Below are 27,182 nucleotides of genomic sequence, written 5' to 3' on the forward strand. Positions count from 1 at the left end.
CGCCTTTGTCAAAAATCAATTGGCCATAGATGTATGGGCTTCTTTCTGGGTTCTCTATCCTATTCCATTGATCAAAATGTCTTTTTCATGTTAGTGCCATGTTTTGTGTGTTGATTTCTATAGCTTTGTAATATATTTAGGAAGTCAGTAGTGTGATACTTCCAGCTTTGTCCTTTCGGAACAATATTACATTGGCTATTTGGGGTCAGTATTAGTCACTTTCCCTTCACTGAGACAAAATGATACTCTATGCTTGCAACTTAAAGAGATGAGATTTATTTTTGCTCACAGTTTCAGAGGGTTTAGTCTATGCTTGGCTGGCTCCAAGGCAGACAGTGTGTTGGAAGGGAGTGGTGGAGCAAAACTGCTCAACCCATGACAGCCAGGAATGAGGGGGGTGTAGCAACCCATGATCCAATCATCTTCCTGAAGCCCTACCTCTGAACACGTGACACTTTTGGGAGGCCTTTAGATTCAAATCCAAACAGGGTCTTTTTTGTTTCAGTATAAATTTTAAGATTGCTTTCTCTATGTTTATGATGAGTGACATTCAAATTTTGGTATGGATTATGTTGAATCTATAAATTGCTTTGCATAGTATAACATTTTGACAATATTAATCTTCCAGTTCATAAACAGTGATGTTTTGCCATTTATTTGTCTTATCTTCAGTTTCTTTCATTTTTAGTTTTCAGTGCACAGAACTTTCACTTCCTTGGAGTAAACTTTATCTCAAATATTTTATGCTATTATAGATTGCATTGTTTTCATAATTTCTTTTTCAGATAGACAGTTATTAGTGTATAGAAATGTTACTGATTGGGCCGGGGATTTAGCTCAGCGGTTCTGGTGCCTGCCTCACAAGCACAAGGGCCTGAGTTCGATCCCCAGTACCAAAAAAAGAGAAAGAAATGTTACTGATTGTTGTATGCTAATTTTGTATCCTGAAACTTTACTGAATTTATTGGTTCTAATTGCTTTTTTTTGGTTAGATCTTAAGGAACTTTCCATATCTAAGATCATGTCACCAGCAAACAGAAGCATTTCTACTTCTTTTCCTATTTGGATGTATTTTATTTCTTTTTCTTGACTAATTGCTCTGAGTAGGACTTCTAGCACTGTGTTGAACATAAATGATGACACTGGGCATTCTTTCCTTGTTCCTGGTGTTAGAATAAAAGCCTTCAACCTCATGCTTGGGGATTTAGCTCAGTGGTTCCGGTGCCTGCCTTGCAAGCGCAAGGTCCTGAGTTTGATCCCCCTTACTAAAAAAAAAAAGAAAAAGCCTTCAACCTTTCCCTTGTACCCACGTTTGCTGTGGGAATATTGAGGAACATTCCTTTTATGTCTAATTTGTACAGGCTTTTTTTTTTTTATCATGAAAGGATGTTGAATTTTATCAAATAATAACTCCGCATCTATTGAGATGATCATATGATTGTCCTTCATTCTGTTAATACGGTGAATGTAAAAATAAATAAATAATGAAATAAATAAAGTAAAATAAAATAGTCCTTCACAGATTACTACTTTAATCTTTGCAGTAGTGCTAGGAGATGGGTTTACCAGTATAAGAGCAATGCATTGCTGACACACCCTATGGGGCAGTTGGCAGTGTACCCTGAGCAGGCACAGCTCACTGCCTGAGGCAGAGTGTCACAGTTGTCTCTCCCACATTCTGAGGGCTCACCTGGAACAGGGCCTCCCTGGAGAAGCGTTTCACTCCAGCTTGCAAACAACAGCCAGCTAATCAAGGGTTAAAGATGGCCTCCAAATACAAAAGGGCTTCTTCGATGCCTTCAAAAATAGCACATTCAAGATAACTTGGCCGCCCAACTCCTGTTAGCACTAACAGTAACGTTTCTTTTCTTCTGTTTCATTCTGTCTGCATAGCCAGTTCTTGTTTTGCCAGACCTGGAATCAGCTGTCCACTTGCATCAAATCATCTTCTTCTGGGTAGCAGGGCTAGAGTTAGCTGCTGCCCCCAGGAGGCCCTGACAGCAGCAAAGTTGGCTTCTCTGTGAAGCTATAGCCGGGAGCTGTTCCTCCAGTGGCTACAATTAGAGGAACAGGTATAGTCCTCCTGCCAGAGCTCAGAACTCCCCTTTGCTGTGATTTAGAAGACCCAGTTTGTGATCTGAAGCTTCTAAAAAGCCTACAGGCAACATGAGGGGAGAGCAGAAGAACCACCCACTGATGTCAAAACATTGCTATGGTGACAAAGAAGATTTTAAAGGTGATGGTAGAACCCTTTGATGGGTAAGAAAACCGCTAACTGTCTCACTAGGTTAGGTCAATTATGCCATGGAGGTAACTGCACATCATCAGTCCTGGGGCCTTGACTAGTCCTCAGGGCTTGAATCCTCTTGCTAAGTGGGTCCTGCGTGGAAAGAGAGCTGTCAGAGGGCACTGGCTGCTTAATCGGGAGGGAATGGGAATGCAGGGGCCTGCCCATGACAAAAATGTTGTGCAGCTTGACTCCCTTTTTAACCAGAGTGCCAATAAAATAGTTTAAAGTGAACATAGCAGAAGGTAATCCAGGAGCTTTAATTCTTTTCGGAACAATGAATTTACAAAATAATCCAAGAACATGACTAAAGTCAGCAGAAAACCACATTACCTGGCTCTCAAGTTTTTAGAGGAGATAAAGAGCCTTCAACATATGACAAAATTAATGTGTATGTCATGATTGGCAATGTATGGGTAAAGTTAATTTTACTTTAAAATTAAAGTTGGAAGCCTTAGATATTATCTAACTGTTTAGTGTGTGTATTTAAGCACACACATAGAGGTACATCACGGTGAATGAACGAAGAAAGCTTCCAAATGATGGAAAGGAGGACTGCCAGGTTACAGTTGATGTCTGGAGTATTCAGCTAGCTCCTTTAGCCAGCGATGCAAAGCTCTCAACATTAATTAAAAGAAATTCTCTGGTACATATAAATGAATTTTGAAAAGGAAACAAAGTTTGCAGTTCTGTTTATGAAACATCAACCCTTTATTATGGCCTAGCGGAGATGCGAGGGGAATGTTATGGAAGAACCATTAGAAAACTAGGTCCGAACTGTGTTTGCAAACTGATATGCCCAAAGTGGACAACAATGGGCCAGCACTGACTCAATTCCTGACCCGGGGTGTGGAAACGGCCCGGGGACCAGGCAATGTGCCCTGCTGTAGGCACCGGGACCACCATGGGTCCTCACAGCAGCGACCCCGCCCGGCTCCAGCCCAGGGTCCCTGGGAGCACTTACTGAAGCTGAGCACATGGGTTAAGGGCTGAAGTGCAGGCTGGGAGTCAGCCGTGGAGAAGGGAGCCTGGCTGGGCAGATTGTATCCTCTGTGGCTCTCCCTTGTCCCCTGTCCTGCTTCTTCCCTCAAGTGTAGGTTCGCTTCTGAACAGCGCTTCCTGTGTCCCACTCTGTCCCGGAAAACCCGGGTAATGAAGGTCCCAACACTTCTCCGTCCACTGTGTACTAGGAGAGTGAGCCCTGAGCTAGTGACCCCCGCCCCTGCCCCTGTGTCTGTCTGTCACTTGAGGGTGCTATGACTAGGGGTCCGAGAACCATCTCTCTGAGACTAAGATCCTGGAAATGGCTACACTCCAAGAGAATGCCCTGTTCCTAAAGGGTGCACACACACTTATCCCCACAGCCAGTGCAGACTACTCCGGAAGGGACTGTCCCAAGTGAAGGCTTCCCTGCTCCCGTGGAAGAAGATAAGATGGTCAACACAAGAGAAAGCCAGGGGGTGGGGCTGAGAGTGTCCTTTCCCCTGGCTCCCAGGGCTGCTCTGAGCTCTCCTGGGCTCCAGCACTTCCGTGTCTGACCCAGGCTCTAGTTCAAGGAGTCAACAGGGCCTTGTTGCCCTCCCATCTTCCCAGGGAAAGGGCTCAGCATCCCCAATGGAGGCCTCAGCCAGCCTGGCCAAGCCAGGGAGAAGCACTGTCTGGCCTGGGCTGATGATGGTGAGGGGAGCACGGCAGGGCCTGGCCGCTGTGTCCTGGCTGCCATCGAGTCATGCTGTCAAGAGGGGACAGGGAGGGGAACAGATGGCACAGGAGCCTGTGAGGGAGATGGAGGCCCCCAGAGAGCACAGAGCAGGTGTAAATGCACGCAGGTGTGCAGGTCATCGGGGGCCGCAAGGGCACAGTGTCTACCTAAATGAGGCCGTAAGGCTGTCTCCAGAGGCAAACAGACAGGTGCTAATGCGAGCAGGCCATCCCAGCTCCTCTCAAAGGGCTGCAGGTAACTCACTGCAGCCGTGCTGTCTGGAGGAAAGAGGGAAACTGGATGGCACCACCCTGTGCTTCGACCAGCCAAGTCTGTCTAGAATGAAAGCTGAAGGAGGGGCCCAGGGATGGGCTAGTGCTCAGGAACCACCGAAAGTCACCCCGTTAAGGTCCTCATTCCCCAGAGGCCTCCCAGCCCATCAACCCCCTGTCCTGCATGACAGTGCACCCCTACCCTTCCCTATAGATGTTAGCTTCTGCCTAGTGGCGGGGGGGGGGGGGGGAGAGGAGACTGAGGATTAACCCAGGGCATTGGCACTGAGCTACAGCCCCAGCCCATTTTTATTTTTTAAAACAGGGTGTCATGAAGTTGCCCACACTGGGATTACAGGCGTGCACAATCCTCCCACCCACCCGAGCTTGTGGCAGTGAAATTTTAATTTGCATTAAAATTAGCTGCAGGAATTTTGAGAAAAGCAGATTCTCAGCTTCTTATCCCGGGTCAGAAGCAGGAGAGTTAATTCTTGCTCACATCTCTCAACTCCAGGACCTTCCCTAGCCAGTGGAAGAAAACGGCCAGTGTTTGCCCATAGAAGGGCCGGAAGCCAGTGCTTTCCTCCACCACGGTTGTTTCTCCATCATGAACGCCGTGCCCTGAATCCTCACAGCTGGAGGGAGCCCTGAGCCTCCTCCGTGACCTATTCAGCTAGGAGAGTAAAGGATGAGGCCTGGAGGCTGGGAGAGCGCCTTGAAGCCCACAGTGGGTGCTAGGGAGTTTGCTGTCCCCTCCAGAGTTGCGCAACAGCTTCACCAGAAGGACCCTATGTTCCCTCAAATGCACGCGGCAGGAGGCAGTGCTGATACAGAAGGGTGCTGAAGTCCGGACCTACGAGCAGAACTCCATCACGTATCACAGGTCCGTGCGAGACGTGAAGTCTTAGCTGCTTAAAACACACTTCGGAAGCAAATACCATACTGCTGGCAGGGGCGGCAAGCTTCCCGACCCCCACCGTTCCCCAGGACCTCTCAGCCTCCCAGGCCCTCCTCCATCCTCCCATGCACCACCCCGCCGATTCTGAGGCCTCTTCTGGAGGCCTCACGTGAATAAAGATTTCCCCTGGTGCACTGTGCGACTCAAAGGAAAGACACTTGTGGAGCATGCAGGCTGTCCTGACCCAGGGCGTCCTGCGGGTGAGGGACACGCAGCAGATGCAGAAGCCCACAAGGGCACCGGTGGGGAGTGGCGGGGTGTCCGGGGCTCGGAGGGTCCACAGCCCGTGTGTTCTCTGGCTCTGCCCACGCAAAACTTCTCCTGCACTGCCTCAGCCATAAGAAGTTCAGAAATTGATGGTGAGATGCATGATAAAGTCAAAAGGATCTCCAAATGGTTTTTTAATGTCTCTTTTACTTTTAGACCTCAGGTTTTCCTATTTTATTTTATTTTATTTATTTATTTTTTTGGTACGGGAGATCGAACTCAGGACCTTGCGCTTGCCAGGCAGGAGCCCATGGCGCTGAGCTACATCCCTGGCCCCAGTTTTCCTATTTTAGAGAACTAGAGTCATAAAAATTTTAAAAGTCATTTAATAAATGGTTTAATCATTTAAATGCTACGTAATAACGCTTCCCCCAAATCTTCAACTCCTTCTAAATCATTCTCCAGTAAATTAGCAACTGAATGAAAAAAATACTTCCACATATTAAAATTTTATAGTGTACCATCATGTAGCTGTGACAGTCTTAAAGGATGATGAAGCTTTTCCGTGAACTACTGACGAAAAGGCGTGGTGCCTGTCATAATCATCACCTCGAAGTGCCAACAGCGGGATGGGGCCCTGTATAACTTAGCGGTGCACGGAAGTCTCGCCTTCTGCCTTCCTTAGCTGTCCGTGCTGTCTGCAGAGGATCTTCCTCCACTGGGGACACTGCTCTTCCCTCCACCCACTGCTGTCCCTGCGCTGTTTAATCCCGCATCCTCCCTTGGCAGCCTGGACAAGCTCAGAGGTCAGGACTGAGCCATGACGTGATAACAAAGAGCTGCATTCAGAATGTGACTCTGACCAGGGGCTTCTCAGCTTTCACTGAGGCCTTCCCACCCGAGCTGCAGGGTGACAGGTCACCCCGCGTCAGCACCTACCGCGCACAGGACCCCGCCGTGCATGAACAGGGACCCAGCCAGGAGGCCGACGCCGAGGAGGAGAAAACACTTTGCCTCCAAGCGTCAGCAGAGAGAAGGCCACTGCTTCTCACCCACCAGCAGCAGTCCGTCCTGCCAGGAGGGAAGGGCAGGGCGGGCGTCCCCCCAGCTCTTGCTGAGCGGGAAGAGTGTGGGCAGGTCCTGTGCCCAGGACTGAGTCAGGAGGATGTGAGGCAGAGGAGAGCAGCACTCCCACCCCACAAGCACCTTGTCCCGTCCCGGGGAAGCCGTGCAGGCAGCGGGACAGGCATTCCAGGCGAACACCGCCCAACCCGATAACGCGGGACAGTAGGATCAGTCTTCCTACCTCCTGGCACTTCTAACCAATGCTAAACATTCAAACAAAGAAGTGTTGTTTGTTACAACTTTTTAAATTATCTCACAGGCTTGGACAAACAGGCATGTCCTCATTTTCTTTTCATTCTGAAGAGAAAAACATTGCTGCTTATTTTGTGACTTTATTGTGGATCCATTGACAACCAAGGGCATATGTTTGGAACACCCATAAAAATTCACCATAACCAAGATAATCATCTCTATGTCCCTTTGCAACTGTCCCGTGAGTGTCACAAGAGTTCTCCCATGGCCCTTCGTAATTCACGCCACAGTTCCTAGTCTTTTTGGTGGAGATTGGTTTGTATTTTATTGACACGGTACCCTAAAGCCTGTGCTCTTTGTCTGGCTTCCTCCTGTCCACAGTAGCCATTTCGTTGGCCCCTGTCAGGCGTGCTGGCAGTGTCGCCAAGGTGCGTTCCACTGTACGTCTAAAGCGCGGTTTGTGTCTCATTCACTGGAAGAAGGATGCTTGGGCTGTCCCCAGTTTAGAGCCTTGGAAATAAAGCTGCAGTGCACTTTCATAGATAAGTCCTTTGCGGACCTCTGGGGGGGCAGTGAGTAACCAGGATAGTCTGCGTTACAGAGTAGTCGTATTTAAAGAAACTGCCAGGCTCATATAAACGTGATGCTGTGTCCTCATCCATCTCATTTGTGGTGTGACCTCTGGCCCTTCCCCAAAGTCAAAATGACCACGAACAGTCAAAGTTTCTAATTGATTCAGGACACCAAAGCAGCCAGGACAGCGCTACTACAGACATGAAAAAATACCTCAGAGCTGCTTCAGAAAGTGGTAAGGATGATGCAGTAAGTGTCTTTAATTAAGGCAGAGTATTTTTAGAGGCATATATGGCAATGTGTCTTTTGCTGCAATAAGTTTTTGGTATTCACTGTATTTTTTATCATACTTCATATTCTGTCTTATCTTTCGATTTCAGACAAATAGAAAGAAACTTTTGTAAATTTAAATTTTGAACCTTCTTTGCATTTTTCCGTACCCTTCTGTAGGAAGTGTTTCTCTTCGGTGGTCAAGGGTTACCAATCTCATGGCACTGCTTTCAGTCGTTAAACACCGACCTGCTTCTCATCGGAGAAGTGGGGCTGCATCACCAACCCGGATCTCGGGTCTGGGAAGTGACTCCACCTCCTCTTCACTATGGAGACTTCAAGATGTTTCCATACCTCAGCTGTGCTGGACCCATGTTTGCCGCTGCATTTGGGAGCAAGAGCAAAGCTGAGTTGCCTGAAATCAGGGAAAGAACCCAGCCTGTCCTGTATCTTTCAGTAGCATCTTGAGCTCAGCTCGGCTCACCCTTCATCTCAGGATTTTGATGCCAAAACAGAAAACGGCACGTTGCTCTTCAGAGCCCTCATGTATATGTACAAAGGAGAAAGCAAGAGAGTTTTTGAAAAGCGGAAGACATTCTTGTGAAATGGGGAGGGTGACTTGGGGCGTGAGGAGGAGGGACTGAGGAACAGCTGTGGGGACTGGCATCGCGGAGCTCTCCTCTACGGCCGGCCTGGTGACCTTTGAATCAATCTGGGGCTTCCTGAGAGGTTTAGGGCTTTTCTGGGGAAACGGAGAACACAGATTCACCAAGATGAGTATGTAAGTTATAGGCTTCAGAAAAAGTGGTTCCCTTCTCCCGGAGCTCTTACCGCACGGAAGAAAACCTCATTCCCCAAATGCTCTGCAGCGCAAGCCGGGCTTTGGGCCTTGCCCTCCCCAGCCCTATCCTCTGGGCTCCACAGGAGAAGCTGGTTTGGTAGGGCAAGGTGAGCTGGGCGCCAGGTTGTCCCCAGCCAGGGAGATCAGTCAGCAACTGGGATCTGGCCTGGCAAACTGGGCGAAAAGTCTAAACAGCAGGCTGGGGAGCGGAAGCCAGGGCCCTCTGTTTGCTCCAGCAGTGACCTGGGAGGAGCCTGTGAAGGGCGTTTGCCGGGGGGAGGAGCCGGCTGGAGCCCTTCCTCCGCCTCCCTGTTTAACCCACACCCAGCCTTGCCCTGCACCCAGCTGCACCCAGCCTCACACTGATCAGAGAGCTGGCTCCACTGGCAGCACGTGTTTGCCAAATGCATTGTATTTCTGTCCAAATATTTTGAAAATTTTGTCTAGTGTGGGCAGAAACCCCCAAAAGTAAAGGCAGGAAAAAGCTAGTTGCAGATCTCAACACACTGACTTAGTTCCCGCCTTTCCTACCTGGGAGCAACTACAGCCCCAAAATGCTGTCTTTCTACTTCCGTTCTGATCCTGAGAGTAATTCTACTACTTCTATGATTTTGCAACTCCTATCCTCCCTGCAGTCCCCCACTCTGTGTTGTATTTGCCACGTCCGCTGCCATCGGAGAGGCTGAGTGTGTGGGGATTGAGTGTGTAGGTATCACGGATTCCCTGTGTGTGCGTGTCCCAAGAGCTTGTCTTTTACCTTCATTGAAGAAAGGTGTCTGGGGAGATGTGACCAAAACATGCTATGCGCATGTATGAAAATAAAAAATTCACAACTTGTAAATAGCTATGTGTATTTATTCATGAAAAATAGATTTGCAGTAGGTGTGCAGTTCTCAGTTGGCCATTTCATTCTCTCGGCACTTTAACAGCGTCATTGGGTCAACTTCCATGCTCGGTGTGAAAGTGATCTTTCTCGTGGGTTCCCGTGTGTGATGTGTGTTTTGCTTTGCTTCTCTCTTTTGGGGTTTGCTTTGGCTGGGCCCTAACACACCTTGATTTCAGTCACCATCTGGATGGCACCAAGGATCGCCCCTTCAGTTGAGCCCTGCGGGTTTCTGCTGCATTTCTTGGAGCTCAGTAAGCACTGGCTCTGCCCACTCAGAGCCTCACCGTTTGCCCATGTCCAGGGGCACAGAATCCCTGCTCATCTTACAGCCAGGCCTCGTGGGATCTCACTCTGCTGTACCCAGCCTGGCACTTGCTCAGGAATGCGCAGGGCTCCTCTGCACACGAGGCTCCTCCGCTGCACCTCCAGAAGCCCAGGGAGAACTGCACAGTCCTGGGCCCTTGCCTGCACTCCCCTGCATGGTCCTCAGATGCTGGGCTTCAGGACCAAGCAGAGCTCCTGTCATTTGGGTTTGTTTTGTTCTCCATTCAGCCATCACAGATCTGCTCTCTCTGTGGTCCAAAGCTTTAACTGGTTTTGGTCTTTTGGGGGGGGGTTGGTACATTTTGTCTGTTTTTAGAGCTCTGTAAGTTTGATACTCAATATTCCAAGGTGGCCAAACTTGGAAGTTTTAATCATCTCAAACTTCCACAATGTATATTCTTTATCAGATTATTATACCATAAAACTACTTCCCAGCATGGCAATTTCACGAGTCCTATAATTTGGTATTGTGAGGCACTCATATTCTCAGAACCTTACCTGCAGGAATTCTGTGCAATACAGGCATATTCTTCCAGCATATTCTGTCTACTCTTCTTCCAAGAGCTCCACTAGTATTACTGGAAATGTATACATTGATTTCTTATAGTATTTCTCTTTAAAACTTTAACATCAAGCCCCTGGTCAGGAACAGCCTCACTGTTCTTAGTCTTGGTAGTGAGATTTTCTTCTAGGCTTTCCAATCCCCAAACAAAATCAAGCATATGAAAACATCAGTAGTATTCAGGGAAATACAAGGTAAAACCACAAGAAGATACAATTAAAATTACCAGGGTGGCTAAAATTAATGAGACTATGACCAAGCATTGTTAGGAACGTAAAATACTGGAACTCTTCATTTCTTGCTGCAGTAAAACTGGTACAATCTTGTTGGGTAACTGGCTGGTTATTAGGGATGCTCAACATCTCCCTACCAAATGACTCATCAGTTTGTCTCCTGGGGATGGAGCTAAGAGCAATGAACATGTGCATTTACCAAAAGACTCTCGTGGATAATTAATTATGGAATATTCATAAGATAAAATGATGACAGCAAATGAGTTATTGCTACATGAAGCAACATGAGGAATCTCAGAGAAATAACAGGAGTCAAAGAAACTAGATGGAAGGGAGCAGACTCTACCTTGGAAACTCAAATGCCAGGAAAGTTGGAAACAGTTTCCCCAGGACCATGAGTGGACGCAGGCATTAGCCCCATGGGAGCACGACATGGTCTTCTGTGGTCACCCAGATGTTGGCGCCCTGAGCCGGGTGTTGGTCACACAGGGGCTGCACATAAGTCAAGATTCATGTACATGGAAGTTTCACCTAAGGCTTATACTAAACCTTTAAAAACATATTTCTAAGTAGGCATTATGGAGCAATCTTTGAGAAGTTAATGTATTTCTAATTTTTGGAAATACAAATCAAGCCATTTTAACTTTGAATGTAAAACTAAAAATGTTTTAAAATTCCTCTTTACATTGTTAAAGTATAGATTTGTTTGTTTTTGTTTGTTTGGGGGACAGAGTCTTGCTCTGCAGTGCAGGCTGGACTTGAACTCACTGTGTAACCCAGGCTGGCCTCAAACTTGCTTCGATCCTCCTGCCTTAGCCTCTCAAGTCTGGGATTACAGGTGTGCGCCACCATGCATGGATCAGGATGGATCTTTTCATGTAACAAAACAAAAGTACCAATTTCTTTAAGTAAATCAGGAACAACAACTTGTCTGGCTCTCCTGGAATTTTATACCTAGGGCTTTTGCAGTCTGCAGAAACCAAATTCAATTTCATATTCGAAAATCTTTCCCCTGTTGGATGCAGGATCTTTGTTCGCCTCTGATGATTAAAGGTGCTGAATTCAGATACTTTCAAACTGTGTTTCTGTAGTGCTCCCCTTCTTTCTAGAGATGGGGCAATTAAAAACAAGCTCCTATTCTGTTGCTGCCAGCCCTCAGATTTCAAAGTCAAGAATGTAAGGGTATTAAAGATGAGACACAGGGTCAGAGAAAGTGTGGCTTTCACCAGGAATTGTGCTGAGTTTTATCTGTTAAATGAAAGACTCATTATTTAGGTTTGCTGGAATCAGTAATACTTGATGGTATTTTATTTTTATATTGTGCACTGTCTGGGATGATTCCAAAGTTTTTCAGTATAATTTTAAACAGTATCCATTCTTCGAAGTGTTTGCATGTTTTTGTTGAAACAGAAAAGAAAATCAAAGGCTTTTTCTGTATCATCATACCTAAAATAACTCTGTACCCCAAATCCAAACTCCATCAATTTCACAGTTAAAAGGGTCAGAGTTTTCAGGGGATGCTTTCGTTTGCCTTCTCAGTGTGCCCGCTCTTCCAGGATGTGACCTTGCTTCCCAGGGTTGCAGACCCCACTGGCCAGTGGCCCCAGCTCCACCCATGCCCCGCCCTCTGAACACATTTGCTAATTCCGGGAGGCTCCTCTGATTCAAGCCTGGCCTGGAACCTATCTGCCTGGCGACTTACTTGTACGTATTTTTATATTGGGATTGAGAACATAAATAAGCTATTTTTCTCGTGGCAGAATAAACAAGAAACTCTGCTCAGGAATTGTTGGCAGCCCCATTTCTCACCAAAGCCCCTGCGAAATGAGCAATGCTTAGGGTCTGAGCATAGGTCTCCTCAGGTTCTGAGCCACTTCCCAGATGCCAAGACTGTCACGCTCTGGGACCCCAGGGTGTGGCCAGCTGTCACCAGGGGAGCAAGGTACAAGATCATAATGTTACCACGGGTGAGGGGTGAATGAGTGAGTGAGTGTGTGCAACATTTTTGTACCACTGCAAGAAAAAAAACCGCTTTGCTTGTCTGCTGTGTTGACAAAGCCTCCAATGAAAATGGAGAAGCTGAAATTTGATTTTACTGCCGTCATTTTCCTAGGACATAAAAGAATGCAGAGGCTTGGGGAGAGAAGGCATGACCAGTCTGTACCAGTGGTGAAACGCTGCCTCGTGGTGAAATTTTTATTTCTCCCTCCCAAGACTGGGGCCAGGGTGTCTCCCAGATACAAACGCCCTTTGAAACAGCTGGAGGATGCATTTACTGTAGCAGAGAGCCAAGAAACAATGAGGAAAACCTCATTCTGTACCCAAAGTAAAAAGTATTGAGTTTTGTCTAAAATCTCTTCTGATTGATATCTGTAAACTTCTAAACCTTCTTCAAATGACATTTTTTTTTCTTCAAATGACATCTTAAATAAACCTGTTAGCTGATTGGGTAACTAGCTAAGAGGAAGGATTATCTTTTAATCTTTAGCTCAAAATTCCCCTAAAATATTCTGGAGTTACCTGCAGGGAATCTGTGAGTGAACTCAGAGTCCTCATAAGTAGACTATGTGACTGCAAGCTGAGCCCTTAGCGGGAGACATGCATTTGTGTGTTGCTAAACCCCTAGCCTCTGGAGAAGCGCTTGGTGTGAAGTAGGTATTTAATGAATATGTGTTGAATGGATGCATGAATAGATTGCGTCTTGAAACATAGACCAGTAGTCTAGTCATTCAGTAGTTTTAACCTCTTTTTTTATTCTTTTGTTTGAATTTGGTGACTGATACAAAATTTTTATTTTTTTTATTATTTTTTTGGTACTGGGGATCGAACTTGGGTCCTTAGCTTGCGAGGCAGGCAATGGAACCACTGAGCTAAATCCCTGGCCCTGATACAGAATTTTTAAATGTAGGGTAGTTTGAAAGGTTTTTTTTTTTTTTTTTTTTGAAAGCTTTTAAGGAAGAAGTCCACTTTGCCTATTAAATGGAAAAAATCTGAATGGTGTCCTTTAGGAGGACCTTATATGTACTACAGTATTATAATTTTTGCGCCCCCTAAGGGCTATCCAGGAGATCACACTTCAGAAGTAGAAATTAACCAAGTGGAAATGAGGTCAGGCTTCCTAGAAAAATTGTAGTCTGGAGGTTGGGTCCAAGCACTGTCCAAGACACTCTTTCAGGACTCGTGCGCTTTTCGACGGCCAGCAAGGAGTGACTGACCATTTCCATTCTGGAGCAAACTCTGAACATTTAAAGGATGAGGTCAACAATGCTCACAACACAGATTCAAAAGCAAGCTTTCATGGCCTAGCTTTGAAGTTACAAAAGGCTGGAATGGAAGGAGATTGCATTCTACTGGATTTTTGGAAGACCTAATTTAAGGTCTAATTCCTGGCATTGGGACCTGAGACACCGTCAGCCTTTGAATCTCTTTAGTGCACCAGAAAAATCTCTTGGGCTGGACGGGGCCAGGGTGTGGTAGAGTTGAGTCGACCTTTCCCCAGCCCAGACGGTGCCTTTTCCATTCTCTCTGGTTTTTGTTTGAAGTCATGGTTTTTCTGTAATCCTCCTCAGACTCTCTGGATAACTGTGGAAATGAGCAGTGTCTGTTGTGGAAGGTCAGCTAATAAGTAGACAAAATTCAGAAAAGGCTGATCCAGAAGTACAGTAGGCTGAAACCAAGCATGCCTCCTTACAAACCCATCAGGGTGAGAGTTAAAAAATTAAAAGGCCATCAGTTCATAAGGAAATGAGAATGGGATATTAATCAAACAAAACAGTGAGCACACAAATTTCCATACATTCCAAAAGGCTGAAAGTGAAGTGGTTACTTGTGCCTGGCTTGGCTGAGCAGGTAAAGCTTACAGCCGGTATTGCAGTGGTGAAGACAGCAAAACTTCGTGAGCTGTGCCCACAGAACCCAAGGGACACGGCATCGAGGGTCGCCAGTTGCCTTTACGTCTGGGTTGCACGGCGGTGTTCGGGGCTGAAGCTCAGAGGATTCATCGATAGTGTGGGTGTCAACCTGATAGATTTCACCATCAGACCAACTTCCTTACCCCAGGCAGCCCAGTGATGTTCTAAAAGACAAAGGGAGATTTACTTTCTGGAGAGCTTCGTGCAGCTACCAGCGGGAAAGGTGTTTTGCAAGGGATTAGGCCTGTGTCCCGGATGATGGCATTTCATGGACCCCACTGCCTGTCTGATAGGGGCTGCTGGTGGTCAGGCCTATGCCTCTCAGGAAGGAGTCTGGAAGACTGCTCCCTGGGGACACTGATCTTTAAATCTATGGAAGCATATTATTTGCATTCAAATAAACTAAAGGAAATAGAGTAGGAAGCAGACACATGACTCACCAGGAAGTTCAGTTCTAGTTGTGACTCACAGCAAGCCTCCTGGGCAGCCCCTGTCACTGTAGCTGAGAGGGTGGAGGGAAGAATATGGCAAGGTCATCAGCTTGTGCTGGTGGCTCCAGACGTCTCCAGGGAGGACAGCGCTCTGAATATGCTTGAACAAGAAACTCAACCCCTGCTAGGTTATATCTTTAGCTGGTCATAGTAAGGACTTAATAATAATCCCAAGATGGGAGTAAAGGGGAACAAGTCTGATCATGGGAAACTCAAGAAGCAGGGAGTGGATATTTTACAAGTCTCCAAACACACATCTATCCTCAGAGCACTCAAGGAGCGGAGTCCTGATGGCTTATTTGATGTACTTTTCAGTGACATGTAAGAAGCAGCTTCTTATTTAGCCACAGGGATTTTTGTCCCATGCTTTTAGCAGATTTGAATTGAGGCAGGGTATGATAGACCCTGTTGGTGCCTTCCTAAATTCTGTGTACAACCTGGTGCAGCCACCCCCAGCTACTGCAAGTGTTCCAGCTGAAGGCTGAATCAGTGAGCTCTCCCAGATTGCTCTGGGCCAACAGGAATCACCTCACAGAGGGAATGGCCAGAGAGGCTAAATCCTAACCCTGAGTGATGGGATCTGGATTTGCTATGGGTCTCTCCCTTTGGGAACACATGGCCTTTCCCCTAAAACTTTCCCTTCAAGCTTTGGTGCCATACAAAGTTACTCCTACAGTGGGCAGTGTCAGCAAGATGGCAGAATAGGAGGTTCTGGATTCTCAAAACAGACTTTAAGTCAAAAATTGTCTCTAGAAGCCATTATATAATGGTAAAAGCATTAGTTCAATAGTAAGATTAACAATTATAAATATGCATCCAACATCAGAGCAACTAAATATGGAAAGTAAACATAGACCGATCTGAAAGGAGCAATGATGGAGACCTCATTATCCCACTTTTAATAATGGATCAAACAGCCAGACAGAAAGTCAGTAAGAAATAGTGAATTTGAACAACACTATAGACCAAATGGACCAAACCAGCATACATAAAGAATGTTCCTCTCAGGACAGAAGGACAGTCTTCTCAGGGGCACATGGGATGCTCTACAGGACCAAGTATGTGTGGGGTCACACAGCAGATCTTAGCAAATTTAAGATCAAAATCATAGCCAGTATCCTTTTCAATCCAAAGAAGTAAAACTATAATTGATAACAATAAGAAATTGAAAAATTCACAAATACATGGTAATTAACTTTTGAACAACTTAGTCAAAGAAGAAATCAAAGAGGAATTTTAAATTATTCATGACAAACAAAATGAAGACACCATACCAAAACTTACGGGATGCAGCAAAAGCATTTCTAAGAGGGAAACTTACAGTGATTAACACCTACCTCAACAAAAGCAGAAGATCTCAAACAATCTAGCTTCATACCTCCCATTACATTAAAAACAAGAATAAGGCCCAAAGTTAACACAAAGGAAAAATGAAGATTAAAACAGAACTAATGTCTAGGAAAACAATAGAAATACTGAGTTGCTTTTTAAAAGATAAAGGTAACAAATCTTTAGCTAGACTGAGAAAAATAGAAGGCTCAAATAAATAAAATCAGAAATGAAATTGAAATGTGCTGTAATGTGGGGCAATGTAAATGTTTTTCATGGTTTCTATCCATGTGAAATAAAATATAATTCAGAAAAAGAAAGAAATGAAAGAGGAGATATAACCATGAATGCTTCAGAAATTTAAAAAACCCTAAGGGACTGTGGAATAATATAGGGAGTTACGTGCTAACAGATTTTATGACCTAGAAGAAATGGATGAATCTCTAGAAACATAAACTTACCAAGACTGCATCCAAAAGAAATAGAAAGCCTGAACAGATTAATAACAAATAAAGAGATTGAATTGGTAAGCAAAACTCTCCCAACAAAGAAAAGCCCACAGGTGAATTCTCCCAGATATTCAAAGAAAAATACCAATTTTCCTTACTCATACAAACAAAATAGAAGGGACACATCCAGACTTGTCCTACGGGGCTAATATTGGCCTATGTCAAAGGCAGAGAAAAAATACAAGAAAGAAAACTACAGGGTAATATCCCTGTTGCTAACAACACAATGCCAGAGGCTGGGTAAGTTATGAAGAAAAGAGGTTTATTTTGGCTCACAATGCTGGCCTCAGGATGAGGGGTCCCATCTGGTGGCCGCCTCCTTGCTGTCAGTCCCGAGGCAGCACAGGGCCTCCTGTGACGAGGAGCATGCAAGACAACAGCCAAACTGGCCTCGAGAGTGGACCATTCCTGAGATAACCCATCACCCTGCCAACCCACAAACCACACATATAGATTAGTCCATTCACAGGAGACAGCTCAAATCACCTCTTACAGGCCCTGTCTCTTAGTATCCCTGAATGGAGATCACATTTCAACATGAGTCATAGGGGACACGAACCACAGTCAAGCCATAGTAAGGTACATGCAAAAACCTTAACAGAATATGAGCCAGGGATTTAGTTCAGTGACACCACGCCTCCCTCATAAGCGCAAGGTCCTGAGTTCAATCCCTGGTATGCGGGGGGGCGGGGGGGGGGCGACAGAATAATAAAAAGCACATTAAGCAGCACATTAGGGGAACTGTTCATCGTAACCAAGCAGGAATTACACCTGGGATGTGATGCTTGTTCTGTGTACACAGATCAGTCATTGTCCAACACCACATTAAATGTATGAAAGATAAAAACCACGATATGATCACCTCAGTAAATGCCAAGAAAGCATTTGGCAAAATTCAATATCCACTCATGATATTAAAAAAAGTCAGCAAGACAGATAAAGAAGGAACTGACCTCAGCACAATATTGGCCACAGAGGAAAAGCCCATAGCTAATCTTATAATCAATGGGGAAATTAGAAAACTAATCCACTAAAATCCAGTGCTAGGCAAGGATGCTTACTGGCACCACTGTTTTCCCCTTCACAGTACCGGGGATCAGATGAAGGCCTTGCACATAATAGATCAGCACTCGCCCTCTGGACTGCACTCCAGCCCTTTCTTTATCATTTTGTCAGTTTGAGACAAGGTCTCACTAAGCTGCCCAGGCCGGCCTACAGACTTGCAGTGCTGCTGCCTCAGACTCCCGAGTGGCTGAGACTTCAGGTGTGCACCTCTGCATGCGGCCACTGTCACCACCTCTACTGCATACAGCGTTGGGATTCCTAGCCAAAGCAATTAGAGGAGAAGCAGAAGTAGAAGCCATCAAAATAGAAAAGGAAGAAGTAAAACTATCTCTATTTGCTGATGATAGGATCGTATATAGTATGTGGATCAAAGACGACAACAAAAACCTGTTAGAACTAATAAATGAATTCAGTAATGTTGTAGGACACAAAGTCAACACAGATTTCTGTAACCTGACAATAAACTATCCCAAAAGGAAAGTAAGACAGCATTATCATTTATTGTGTGGATCCAGCTGGACGTGACTACAACCATTTTGGTCAGAACCGCCATCTTGCCCACCAGGCGACCTTGGTGCGTATCCCAAGGCCTCTAGGAGAAACCATGTTCTTAAGACAGCCAGCAGAGCAGACTGTGCCAGTCATGGAATCCCAGACTGTTTCCTAACTGTTGTGGAACATGTTAATTACCTCTGAGAAAGGCCTGGTGATGCTGCTTGGCAGCAGCCCATGGTGGTCTAGCCCACCTTCCTCCTGCCTTCAGGATGAGGTGCAACCCTGGATCTGTCAGCCTCTCTGGTCCTGGCACACATACCTTTGGCAGCTGGTTCTCATACACCAGAACCAGGCTTTTCTGAAACATTTGCAATAGCAACACAATGAATAAAATACTTTAGAACAAACTTAACCAAAGAAGTGAAAGACTTGTACAATGAAAATTATAAAACATTGAAGAAAAAGATTAAAGATATAAAATGAAAAACATCTCATGTCCTTTGATTGGAAGGACTAATGTTGTTGAAACATTCGTGCTGCCCAAAGTGCCCTACAGGTTTAGTGTCACCCTAACAAAATCCCAACAGCATTTAACAAAATAGGAAAACTCTTAAAATTCATATGGAACCACAAAAGAAAACCTTACATGTAGCCAAAGAAATCTTCAGCAAGAAGGCGAGGCTGGAGGCATCACACTTCCTGACTTCAAAATGTATTACAAAGGCCTGCCATGGTGACACAACCCCATAATTCCTGCACTCTGTGAGGCTGGGATAGGAAGACCACAAGTTCAAGCCCAGCCAGGGCAATTTAGTGAGACTGTCTCAAAAAAACAAACAACCCAGAATGGAGTTGCAGCTCAATGTGAAGGCTCTAGGTTCAATCCCTAGCACTGAACAAAAAGACCTATAGACCAATGAAACAGAATAGGAAATCCAGAAATAAATCCATGAATCTACAATTTTTTTTTCTGGTACTGGGAATCAAACTCAGGACCTTGTGCTTGCAAGGCAGGTGCAGTGCCACTGAGCTAAATCCTCGGCCCCATGAATCTATAATTTAGAAGGGTGCCAATAACACAGGATGGAGCACAGGATACTCTCTCCCATAAATGATTTTGGGGAAACTGGATATGCATGTGGAGAAAAATGAAACTGCACCCTTACCTCATGCTGCACATAAAAATCAACTCAAAGTGGATTAAAAACCTAAGTATAAGAATCAAAACTATAAAACTACTAAAAGAAACCATAGCGCAACACCTGACCTGGGTATTCCACACAGCTTGTTTGTTCATTAACTGATTGACGGAATGCAGGTAGTTTCCAGTTTGGGAGTGCTATGAACTACAGTATCTGTAAATATTCTTTATGTATCGTAACAAACATATCAACAAATTTGACTTGCCAGTGTTTAGTTTAGGTTGTCTAGATCAGTGTTGGTGAAGATGGTGTGTAATTTCCCTTTTCAGGCATCTTTGTCACAACTTGATGTATTCAACACACAAAGCAGGGCGGGGTAGGCTTCAGTGTTTTGAGATACAGAGGCCTCTGTGTGTTTTCATCACCATTGTTAATGCCCATTTATAACATATCTAAAACTTCATTAAACTATAATTCATACACCACACAATTTCACTTAAAGTATGAATTCAAAGATTTTTAATATATTCAGAACTGTGTACCCATCCTTACAATCAGTTTTAGAGCACCTTCATTGTCCTCAAAGGAACCCCCGTGTCCATCAGCAGTCCTTCCTCCTTCCCCCAGCTGCTAGCCCCTGGTAACTCCCAATCTGTTTTCCACCTCGATGGGCTTGTCTATCTCGGACATTTTATATAAATGCATAATCTCCTTGAGAGCTTCAACCACATCACTGCCTGTGCACCTTTTTTCTGGCATAGCAAGTACAATTCTTCCCCAGTGTGAGGCCCACATTCTACTGGGCTAGCCATATAGAAACCAGGCTGCTCCCATGTTCATGGCAATTATATTTCACACACGGTGACGCTGCTCCTTTATTTCTATGACTGGTCTCAGTTGTCACCTGTGTTCAGGTTCCCCAGGACTCCCGCTAGGGTGCTGGGTCAGGATATCTGCTGTCCACTGATAAAGTCACTGGCTGCGACTAGGCTCCTAGTTTCACTCCGCAGTCTTACTGTACTGCATAACACTGTTTTCCTGGTTGGAACGTTATTTTATTGCCCCAAGATGGGTCAGTCATAAGCCTACGCCACTGGAAACCTTGACTAAATCCCATACAGCTGTACATGGAGTGGGGGGAGTAGAAGACAAGTGAGTGCGAAGGCTTCAAGATGAGTGGCTTCCAGCCACTGTTCCTGACTGGTGGAAGATCAGTTACAGCCTCTCATCCCATGGTGTTACCCCAGAGAAGTCACCCCAAGTGCTGGATTCATCTCTGCTCTCCATTCTCCTAAATACCGAACCTGTAATTCTTTGTTACCTTGTTTGTTCTCTGGTGCCTCCAAGCTTTTAAGGATGCTTTGCTCTGCTTTTCTAGTTATTTTTAGTGAGAGATTGGTCTGAACTATTTAGGCACTGTTACCAGAACTCAAAATTCTCAGGATAGAATCTTTGCTTCACAAAACTCCAAAATTTTATTGAAGTTCCTAATATCTGATTCTCTGATCTGATGGCCTATAGGATCTACTTAAATGCAAAAAAGCCCTTGGATTCTGGCTTTAGTAACCCCAGTGTTTTTAAACAAAAAACCTCTTTGCCAGACATGCTAGATATTTGGTGACAGAAGGATGTTTTTCTGCTTCCTGCTTTAGAATTCACACAACTCTAAGTAGAATAGAGGTTGAACATCTTAATTTTCCAAAGGCAGAGGGGCACTGAATCTGTTTCCAAAGGCTCATTCTTGACCAATAAGAGCTGGATAAATAATATCTGGATCACACAGCAATGATTTTTCTAATGATGTAAATAATTTCCAGAGGAAAATATGTGACTCTTTGACAAGAGATTCAGTTTAATAACAGGAAGTTGCTTGATTTGTTGAATTTTCAATAAATACTGGAAACTCAAAGGGAACATGAGTGTCCTCATTTTGGAATATTTAGCCCATCACTGACTTGGGTGTAGGTGTTCTTTCTTTTGACTTAAGCAAGCTATCACCTTTTACTCTGAGAGAGCAACCTTTGTGTCCAAAAGTCATGCCTTAACATCTTACCACAGATGTAATTTGTTCAGCTTTTTAATTCAGGAGAAAGAAGAGAGAAGCAGAGCTAGAGGCATAGGAGGCTCTGTTCCACAGCCTATGGGGAGACGGGTGAGCCCTTCATGTTGTGGCTGAGTCTGTGCTAGGAAAGGCCCTGAAATGCAGAGGTGCCATCTAAGCCACCCAGCAGCCCTGTCCATGGTCCCTACACGCTGACACAGCTGTTGTGTATCCCTAAGGGGAAAAGGAGCTCCCCAAGGCAGGCTGGGCTGATAGGTAAAGCCCGTGGGTGGATGTCCTAACCAGTGTCTGCATTTCCAGGCTCTTCTAAACATGCTCAGGTTCAGCTAGGACACCTCACCCCATACAAACCCTTGTTCTTTGTGGCACACTTTCATATTTGCTAACAAAGGTGTCTGTCTTCACTCTCAGAGTGGAGTGACCTGTGGCCTCAATCGAGACTCCTTGGTACTTACATGCTCTACTCCCATGGAATGTCTCCCTCACTCAGATTCCACAAGTCTTAGCTTCTAGACCATGAGGATTTGGAAGTAGCTCTGTATCTGGTATGGTGCAGTAGCCTCCTAACAAACCAACCCTCCCATGATGGCTAAATCTTCCAAACTTTGGTAGAAGACAGATTTAAAGACTCAGGAATCTCATCAAACTCTAAACAAGACAAATATAAAGAAACTATGAGTAGGTATGTCATGGTCAAACTGTTGAAAACCAGAGATAAGGCAAAAATCTCAAGAGAAACCAGAGGAAAATGCCATACTGTGTATGAGAAATTGGCTCAAAAGACTTGTGGTTCTTGTCTGAAGTGACAGAGGCCCGAAGACGATGGGAAACGCCTTGAAGGTGCTGAGTGGGGGATGGGGTGCCAGCCCAGGGTTTCATATGTAGCAAAAACATCTTTCAAGAACTTTGCTAAAGTAGACACATTTTCCAGTGAAAGAAAATGTAGATTTGTCACCATTAGACGTGTTCTGCAGGAAATGCTCAGGGAGCTTCTTCAGAATGAAGGAAATGATAACAGAAGAAAACTCAGATTTTTCAGGATATAGAAAGGTTGCTAAAAACACGAGTCCCACGTGGTCTCACTCATGTTGGAATCTTAAAACAGGCGGTCTCATAGAAGCCGAGAACAGAACCTTGGCCCCTGGCCACTGGGTGACCAGGGGAGGGGCCAGAGGCTGCACAGTGACCCTGTGCAGCAGTGGAGAGGAGTGAGAAGCTCCGGAGGCTGCAGTGGTGACTGTGGACTTGAGAAGGTTCCAGAAGGGTTTCCGGTGTCTTCACCATGAAGAAATGCTGAGCCTTTGAGAAGCAAGATATACTCACCCTGATTTAAACATTACATCATGTGTACATGGATCAAAAGATCACATGGTGCCCCATAAATATGTACAATTTTATGTTTTGTGAAATAGTTAAAAATAACTTTGAACAAAAATTTTATAACATTTGAAATCATTCTTCAAGTTGTTTAAAATATCTGTTTAAAATGAAAATTACAACTTTATCTTGGTAGATTCCTAATATATAAAAATATACATTTAACAACTAGGGTGTAAGAAGTAATGGGGAACAACTGAAACTATGTGGACCCTTGACTTACAAATTCAATTCATTCCCGAGGGCTGCTTGTAACTCCAGTTGGTTAACTGAAGGCTCAGGCTCCTCTACACACACTTCAAAGTCTCCCTCCTGTACACAGGCAGATCCCAGTGTCCTTAGAGACACATTGACCCAAGATTTCTCAACTAACCCTGCACAGGACAGGATGTTGTCATGTTCCTTCCAGAGCTCTTTAGGGTTAAATCTGTATCTGAGACCATCTGGAAGCACAAGCGGCCAGCATTTGGGTCGTCACTCAAGACTTTAAAAACCAAAATTCCAATCATAACCCAAGTTGTTCATATGTCAGGCTGGTCATAACTCGAGGATCCATTGTATATTGCAAAGTTTTTACATTTTATATAATTATTATGTTACCTATCCTAAGCGGACTCTAAACATATACTGTGTGATACACGAACAGAGTTTATAATTTAGCAACTTTTACTAGTAGTTTTACTCCAGCTATTTGAAAGCAGAAAAGTTTCACTTCCCCTTTTTATTTTTATTTATTTATTTATTTATTTTTTAAATTTTATTTATTTTGGGGGCGGGTACCAGAGATTGAACTCGGGACCTTGTGCTTGTGAGGCAGGTGCCAGAAACACTGAGCTAAATCTGCAGCCCAAACTTCCCCTTTTTAGAATAAAAGGAAAGTCCCAGAGTCATTAAGTAATGAGCCAGATTTGCATGACCAGGGTGAGTTAGATCTAAGGAAGCTGGACTCAGAGCCTGATCAGATCCCCTTTCTTTTTACTCGACTCTTTTGGCTGAACTTCATTTTTCAGTGATGCAAATCCACTGTCAGAGGCTATCAAAGTCTGTTAGGGGTTGAATTGTGTCCCCTCAAAATTTGTGTGTTGGGGTCTTAACCTCAGTGCCTCAGAACATGACCTTATCTGGAAACAGGGTCACTGCACATGTAGGAGGCAGCGACACTAGAGCAGAACTGAAGCTTACTTCCACAGGACCGAGGTCCCTGAGGAAGAAGAAATCGGTGGGAGCACACCACGGCAGACTAAAGTCTCCCTGCCCTGACCCGAGGGCAACCAGAAGCTGGGAGGAGTCTGGGCACAGACCCTTCCCTGAGCCCTCGGAGGGAGCATGGCCCTGACAACCTTGATCTCAACCTCCAAGCTCCAAGCCATAAAACATACATCTGTCTTGTTTGAGCCATGGGCTAAGTTGTTATGGTGTCCTCGGCAAACTTACAGGAAAGGTCTGTGGGTGTTGTTACTGATCCTCACACAAACCCGGGCCATCTTTCCAGTATTCCTGTCTGCCTCCATCATCCCACTCCGCTCTCTATTCCTAATGACCTCTGAGAGGGCCAGGAAGCCACAAAGCCAGTTTGGGGCTCTGCGGGGGAAGACAACAGACTCGAGAACTTAGATTTAATGTTTTAAGAGAAGCGACAGAGATAAAGTTAATTAGGTACTGGTCGGCAGACAGAGGTGGCTTAGCTTTGGAAGAAGATTCAGTGGCCATCTTTCAATAAATAATACCCCAGGGTCCCCAATCATTAAGGCAGAATTGGAACACTCAAGTGTCAAGAATCTAATTTCTGTTCTTGTGTCCTCTCATGGTACAGCACCAATGCAGTTACTATTTCCTTAAATACTTAGTTTTGATAGTAAGAATCTAAATATTTAGAGCTTTTCTAGGAAACAAAATGTGCACACATTAGAAGGAAGGGGTATGCATATGGCCCAAACTTGGAAATTCAAACGCTTGGCAACACAAGAAAAGAAAGTCACAAAGTTAGTTGTGTGGACCCCTGGGCTTCTCTCTTGAACATCAAAGGCAGCTTGGCCTTGTTAGCAGACAGCTTTAACAAGGCTTCAGGCTTTTCCTACATGGAGACATAACTAAGCCCAGAATCCAATTGTTACATATATTATTTTTAACTAAGTCAATAATGTCTTCAATAGTAACTGCTTCCTGCAGTGAGCCCCAAATAGACCTGCATCCTGCTGACTTTGGTAACCAGGTCAGCATCCACTGACAGCCCTGCTTCCAAAGCTACTTCAAGCTGACAGAATACCTGTCATCTGTGGTCTGCACACTTAGAGAACAGTTCATTCTTAACATCTGCGAGGATGAGAACTCTTTCTTCTTGATTAACGAGTAGATAAAATGGCAGCATTAAGACTTGCTCACCCCTGAACATAGCATTTGTCATATTTGAGAAAAAAAGTCAACAGAAAACACATTTTATGTTTAACCTTTACGCCATACCTTTCCCACATGCCACCCTCTTTCCCCCAGTCTGTCCTATTGCTTATTCCAACCCTTCCATCTGGTGAGTTTCCTAAACCCATAGTGCTTTGGATTTGATGAATGCTGCTGTTCTGTTGACCCTTCAGAGACTGTGGAGGACACGGGTTAGGATGCCTGACAGAGTGTAAACTGAGTAGTAAGAGGCTCAGAATTCCAGTCTCCACCCAAACGCAGAGCGAAGTTAGGGGTGAGGTCTCTGTGCAGCCAGTGTATTTTGCCCACAGTCGAGACTTTATTACTATTTTCCAGCCTGCTAACTGTCCTTCCCTTTGTTTAAGCATTTTCTTTCTTTCTTTCTCTCTTTCTTTTTGGTACCCAGGATCAAACTTGGGTCTTTGCGCCTGTGGGCCAGGCGGTGGAACCACTGAGCTAAATCCCCGGCCCAGAGCATTAGAAAGAACAGTGTCATTTGGGTTACTGCATCTCTGCCCATATCCATAACACTGGGAAGCAAAACACGCCTTTCAAAAGGCCCGCTTGCCAGTCTAACTCCTTGCCAGCCCCACAAGCCTGTGTTTCTTAGCCATGGGGGATCATCCTGCTGAGTCTCCCATTTCACTCCTGACCCGCTGCTACCCTTAAATCTGGTTCTCTTCTGAGAGGCTGACTTCCCTTATGAGATTCTTTTGTCTTCTGGCTCCCAGTTGGGTCTGACCATGAGAATTCCTGAACATAGGATTCCTGGAGGGAGGGTAGGCGAGACAGGGAGGATGGGGAGGAGTCAGCAGGACTGTGTAGGCCATGAGAAAAACTTTGGGATTTTAGAGCATAAAATGGTGTGGTGTAGTTTCAAGCCAGAGAGGTCATGGTCTCATTTGCACATGACAAACATCACCCTACTACTCCAGCTGGCTGGGTGGAGGACACAGTACTGAGGAAGCCGGCAGATTGCAAACCTGCAAGCATCTCCATGCCTTAGTCCTTTTCTCCTTAATCTGGTGCTGAGATTCTGCAAGAAAGAGAGACCAAAGCCCCTCAGCAAAGGGCCCTCGGGGCTAATGGGCACCGGGGAATGCTGGGGATGATGCTAGTAAGGCAGAGGGGGGCGAAGCCAGGTGACAACACCCTTTCATCCTCTCTTCTCAGCAAGCTGCTTGGGATAAGGTATCAGCTTTCTAGACTCTCCCTGGGTCATATTATCTTAATTAATAAAGCCAAAGAACCAGCACCTACAGAATATAAGCACTCCTGGGGAAAACAAGGCTGAACAAACTACATTAAAGGAGGCCAAAGTAAAAGCCAGTATACAGTAAGAACTTAAATTATGTTGAATCCATATACTCAGAGGCATAAAAAAATTGTAAAACTTGAAGCAAGTTGTTAAAGAAAAATAACCAATTAGAAATACAGAGCATGAGGAAAAAAATTGTCCCAAATCTGACCTAAGAACTATTTTGTGTAATTCAAATTTTCCTTCTGGGAAGAAATTATCATTTTCTACAAAATGCTTCAGCAATTTTCTTATAAACTTTAATGAGATTAAGACACTTTCTGGGAGGCCAGGGATTTAGCTCAGTGGTTCCGGCGCCTGCCTTGCAAGCGCAAGGTCCTGGGTTCGATCCCTGGTACCAAAAAAAAAAAAAAAAAAAAGAAAGCACAAAAACAATTAAAAAAAAAAAAGACACTTTCTGGAAGACTAATGATTCATTGTCACTCAACACGGGCTCGCCACTTTGCCTGCAGCAACTCTGCAGCACACTATCTGTCTGGGGCTTCTGAGACGCCCGGTCTGACTTAGGATCCACACAGCTTTGGCTCTGATCAAGGCACCCATCTGACAAAAAGGAAATGAGACCTCAAGTGCATGATGAAAGCATCTATGGGTCTTATGGCCACCCAGAAGCAGCTGCAGAAAGATTTAGCTAAG

The sequence above is a fragment of the Heterocephalus glaber genome, unplaced genomic scaffold, assembly GCF_053883595.1.
Source record: "Heterocephalus glaber isolate CG9 unplaced genomic scaffold, H.glaber_assembly_v1.0 deba00001175, whole genome shotgun sequence".
NCBI classification, from domain to species: domain Eukaryota; kingdom Metazoa; phylum Chordata; class Mammalia; order Rodentia; family Bathyergidae; genus Heterocephalus; species Heterocephalus glaber.